Source organism: Octopus bimaculoides, chromosome 4 (genome assembly GCF_001194135.2).
Source record: "Octopus bimaculoides isolate UCB-OBI-ISO-001 chromosome 4, ASM119413v2, whole genome shotgun sequence".
NCBI lineage: Eukaryota > Metazoa > Mollusca > Cephalopoda > Octopoda > Octopodidae > Octopus > Octopus bimaculoides.
Genome location: NC_068984.1, coordinates 9,922,367 through 9,928,295, shown reverse-complemented (window position 1 = coordinate 9,928,295; position 5,929 = coordinate 9,922,367). Strand labels below are relative to the sequence as shown.

The following is a 5,929-nucleotide window of genomic DNA, read 5'->3' as shown; positions in this document are numbered from 1 at the left end:
AGAGAGAGAGAGAGAGAGAGAGAGAGAGAAGCAAAGAGATGATGGGAAATAAGTGAGAGGAGAGATGGATTAAGTGAATTGCAAGTGTGTATAAGAGAACAAATTTGATTGGTTGAATCATTAATAGGCGGAAACATAAGATAATTGAAACGAGAGATAAATGAGGGCGTGCGGAAAACGTTTTAAAAGGATTAGGATAGTAAATTCTTGGGGATTGTAAGACAAAACTGTGCCGTATTTGGGCGACAGGAATTCTTGAAATGTCTTCAGTAATATAATAAGCGAGAGGGCGAGAAATTTTATAGGTTTAATATTTTTTATTTATTTACAAACTCTGTAACCTTTAATTGAGTTAGAGGAAGAAATAATCGCTTGGATTATAATATGGATTATAACGGAGAGCGTCGCCTTATCCTTCAGAGCAAACCGAGTGGCCAGCCAGACAACCGAGCAACAAGACCGATTCAACTGACCAACGAAATGGGACATCAGTTGATAAATAAACCATGTTTACATAGAGTAAATAGGTTTGACTGTATGGTTAAGAAGTTAGGTTCTGTCCCACTGCAAGGCCCCTTGGGTTCGTGTCTTCTATTACAGACCCGGACCGACCAATGGCTTGTTGAGTGAATTTAGTGGCGTAAAGTGCGCTAACGCCCGGGGTATATAGACAGACAAACAGGCAGACAGACAGACAGGCAGACAGACAAACAGGTAGACAGACAAACAGGCAGACAGACACACACAGACAGGCAGACAGACTGAAAAAAGGCAAATAGATAGATAGATAGATAGATAGATAGATAGATAGATAGATAGATAGATAATATGGCTGTCGACTGATTAATCGGGTATGACTCTTCTCGACTCTAGATATATGAGCAGATCTATATATGCAAATATATACGTGAGAAGACATACGTAAAACAAACATACGAATCTTCGTGTATACATGCATACATACATACATACATGCATAAATACAAGCATGCGTACATACATATATACAAAAATACCTTGTGGTTGATGTTGGATCTAGGTTAGAAACCGGTCCTTCCTGTCTTGGCAAGAAATATTGAAACAAAACTGAATAATGGCATACATGTATACATACAAACATATATACGCACATAAATATATACACATACATACATAGACTAAAACACACGCATATATTAAGGCGGCGAGCTGGCAGAAACGTTAGCAAATCGGGCGAAATGCTAAGCAGTATTTCATCTGCCGTTACGTTCTGAGTTCAAATTCCGCCGAGGTCGACTTTACCTTTCATCCTTTCGGGGTCGATAAATTAAGTACCAGTTAAGCACTGGGATCGATGTAATCGACTTAATCCCTTTGTCTGTCCTTGTTTGTCCCCTCTATGTTTAGCCCCTTGTGGGCAATAAAGAAATAACACACATATATATGTACATGGTTAGTGATAGAAATAGAGATAGTCTATCTCTATAGACTATCTCTTATCATAGCAATTTTAACAGTAAATATTCAGCCTCATATTAACAGCGAGTTTGTGTTGTTAGTTTTTAACTGATTTGGTACCTATGTGTGTGTATGTATGTATATGTGTCTTTGTGTTTGGCCCCACTACCTCTGTTTGACAACCGGTGGTTTACCTATCCCTGACTTAGCAGTCCATTAAATAACCAGCTCATAGAGTAAGACCCGACTTTTTTGACAAGACAAGTAAATATTGGGGTCAGTTTGAACGAGTGAACTTTTCGAGGCGGTGCCCCAGCATGGCCTCAGTTCAATAGGTGAAATAATAAATATAAAAGATAAAAGAAGAGTAAAGCTAAAGTTGACACATTTAAAGCCGTGAACATTAAATATGTCAGCTGAAATAATTACGCGGGGAGGAAACAAAAATGTTAGTCAATAATTATTATTTCTACAATAAACACAAGGTCTGAAATTTGGGGGAAGGGGCCAGTCGGTTACATCGACCCAAATGCTCAACTGATACTTATTTAATTGATCCAAGGAAGAATTTGAACTCAGGGCGTAAAGCCGGAAGTAATGCCGCCGAACATTTTGTCCGGCGTACGAATGATAATGTGTCAGAAATCTCAAGAATCAAGAATTTTCCAAAATTAACATCTCACCAAGGAGATAAAAGGGCAGTTGTGGTCAGTCTCCAGCGTGACAGTTGACCAATCTTATTTCTAGACTTATACAAAAAAAAGACAAGAAAAAAAAAACAGTTGCAGGACTTTTATGGCCGGAGTAATTTGCATAATCTGAATAAGAACCGAAGGAAAATAACTCAGAATGTTCAGTGGTATGCATTTAAACGCATAAATAAATACAGACAAATCAAATAATATTCAACATAAGTTTTTTATTTATGAAAATTATCTCCGCCTCCAAATGATGCATTACGTTTACGAAACGGCAATTAAGACTAGCTCCACTTGAGAAGAGATGGTCTCAAAAATCAAGAATTTAGACACGGATGGGTATCTCTTAATTAATTGGCTGCATTAATCTTTAAAGGCTTTGATGTCACTCAAAGAGTGTACCATGGATAATCTAAGCTAGTTGAAATCGGTGATTTGCTGAACGAGGTACCTTCATCTCTCTTGGAGAATTTATGGTTAGTCACATTAGCTATTCCTTACTGCTTTTTTGGCAGTAAGGAATAGCTTTCAGTCTATTTACTTCTTGCTCAAAATGTAAAGTTAATTACATTAGGGACACAGAATTTGATGTGCGCGTGTGTAATCTTCATTAGTTTAGAGTAATTATCTGCTTTATGGCTTCCAAGAAAATTTCTTGCAAACAGAATGGACGAAGAACATGTATCTACCTCAGCCATCGTTCATTGAATCTTGAAAATGTGGGTCTTTCATGAGTCTCTTGCTTTGTGGTCCGTTGAAAATACCTGCCTTCATCTTCTTCATGCGTAGAGTTGGAAATTTTCTGCATATATAGTCAAAGCAGTTCCTTCTTGGTTCAAACCCTTCACAAATCAGATATAATATCCCATATCAGATATAAAGATACGTGTTCTTAAATTTCTCATTAATAAACCCATTTTATTTCATAGAATGTACTTTTTAATTTCAGTCGTAAAATTTATTCACAAGATTACAATTCAATAATCATAAGTTAACACTTTGCTTTATAGTTTTAACAGATCGTTGTTTCTTTTATTTATTTATTTATTTATTTATTTATTTATTTATTTTAAGTAGATTTATACTGAGAGCTAAAAATACATACTTCAGAAATGAATTATTTATATTACGTATCAACAAATATTACTTATTAATACGGTGGAGGCGCAATGGCCCAGTGGTTAGGGAAGTGGACTCGAGGTGGTAGGATCGCGGTTTCGATTCCCAGACCGGGAGTTGTGAGTGCTTATTGAGCGAAAGCACCTAAAGCTCCACGAGGCTGCGGCAGAGGGTGGTGGTGAACCCTGCTGTTCTCTTTCTCTCACTCTTTCTTCTTCTTTCTGTTGTACCTGAATTTCAAAGGGCCAGCCTTGTAACACTCTGTCTCACGCTGAATCTCCCCGAGAACTACGTTAAGGGTAAACGTGTCTGTGGAGTGCTCAGCCACTTGCACGTTAATTTCACGAGCAGGCTGTTCCGTTGATTTGATCAACTGAAACCCTCGTCGTCGTAACCGACGGAGTGCCACTTATTAATAGGTAATAATAAAAATATCAACATTCTCTTTTCTGGATCGATAAAAAAACTAACGGAATTTTGTCGGGTTTTACATTGAGTTCAAATTCCACCGACGTTGACTTTGCTTTTCATCCATTCAAGGTCGATAAAATAAGTGCCAGTCAAGTGCTAAGATCGATATAAGCAACTAGCCCCTTCCCTCACCCTCCTCTTAGATTTCAGGCCTTGTGCCTGAAAGGATAATTATTATTATTATTACTATCATTATCATTATTATTATTATTACTATCATTATCATTATTATTATTATTATTATTATTATTATTTATCATCATCATCATCATCATCATCATCATCATCATTATTATTATTATTATTATTATTATGGCGGCGAGCTGGGCGAATCATTAGCACGCCGGACGAAATGCTTAGCGTATTTCGTCTGCCTCTATGTTCTGAGTTCAAATTCCACTGAGGTCGACTTTGCCTTTCATCCTTTCGGGGTCGATGAAATAAGTACTAATTATGCACTGAATCGATGTAATCGACTAGCCTCCCCTTCCCCACAAAAATGTTCACGGTCTTGTGCCTAGAGTAGAAATAATAATGATTATTATTATTATTATTATTATTATTATTTATTTCTTTATTGCCCACAAGGGGCTAAACATAGAGGGGACAACCAAGGACAGACAAAGGGACTAAGTCGATTACCTCTTTGATCTGTTTCGGAGCATTGTTATATAGAGCAGGGCCTGTTGAGGAAAAGAAATTGTGTTGCAGTGTATTTATGTGTTGTGATCCTGAATTAGGTTGGGGACGTATGGCCCGTGCTCCTAGGCTTGAATAAATTTTGAAGCTAATGTGGTCGTTTGGGCAATACTGTTGGTATATTCTCCACATTGTGCAAATGATGTATCGCTCGCAGTGGCGCTGGAGAGAATAACGTTTATGAAATTGTGTTGCAAGATTTCTGATATGAAACCGTGTGCTGAAACAGATATTGTTATATTTTGGGACGGTCATTTTTTTTTTTTTTACCAAATAAACACACGCACTGTATATGCATTCTTTACTCTTTTATTATTGTTCTTGTTTTATCTCATGTGCATTAAAAAGCGGGTGAAAATGAATATAGAGTGCGTGTATTTATTCTGCAAAAACAAAAAAATGACCATCCCGAAATATAACAACACATACACATATACACATATACACACACAAGCAGTCAAGACACTTTCTGAGGGTAACCCTCTATACAGAGACGTAGATGCCATTTATAAATGGGTTGAAGAAAATAACATGCAATTTAATGCAGGAAAATTCCAAGCCCTCCACTATCAGCTTGCTTGTGCTAACACGCCTCAACAAAGATACCTTGGACCAAAAGGAGCAGCAAGTACAGTGCGTGATCCGACGATTGATATGAGCAACGATTCCTCGTTTCCCGTGCATATCACCAAAATGCTGGCAGTGTGCAGGCGAATGGCCGGATGGATTCTGAAAACTTTCAGAACAAGGGACCAAAGAACTATGATGGTTCTATGGAGGACACTTGTCCTCAGCCCCCTGGATTACTGCTCTCAGCTGTGGTCACCCCACAGTGTCGAATTAATAGCGGAACTTGAGGCAGTTAAGTGGTGCTACACCAGGGAGATTGCATTAATGGAACAGCTGGGCTGCTGGGAGGGACTGAAAGAGCTACGACTCTACTTCCTAGAGCGAAGACAGGAAGATCCTGGAGGGGTTGGCACCAAACTTTAGGCATCGAGAGCTGTACTGTCACTGCACTGTTTCAAAGGTCTCAGCCATCCCGTCCAGAGAAAGGAACCAGGTACTGCAATAGCATAGGATCCAGGGGTCTCACAGCTATTTAATATCTTGCCAAAACATCTGAGAGATCTTCAGGGAGTAGAGGTAGATGTTTTCAAAATGTTACTTGAACTCCTGCTCTCCAAGATCTCAGATGAGCCTACATCACGACAAGAAACTAAAAACAGAGGGCAGCAATATCGAACTCCTTCCTTCACTAAAAGCCAATCACAAAAGAATGGTCATTGAAAAGGTGATAATACTGGCGGTGCCCCAGCATGGTCACTACCTTTGGGCTGCTGAAATGCATAAAAGAATAAAACAACAAAAGTATTTACATACATATATAAATGCACACGCACACACGCACACGCACACACGCACACGCACACACGCACACGCACACACACACACACACACACATACATACATACATACAGATATATATATGTATACATATATAT

General features: G+C 38.5%; 1 protein-coding gene across 2 annotated transcripts in view; it reads left to right on the top strand.

Annotated features, from left to right (window-relative positions):
• The window catches only part of LOC106875045 (synaptic vesicular amine transporter), a 72,355-nt gene that overhangs the window by 17,232 nt on the left and 49,194 nt on the right, over positions 1-5,929 (top strand). The window lies entirely within an intron of this gene.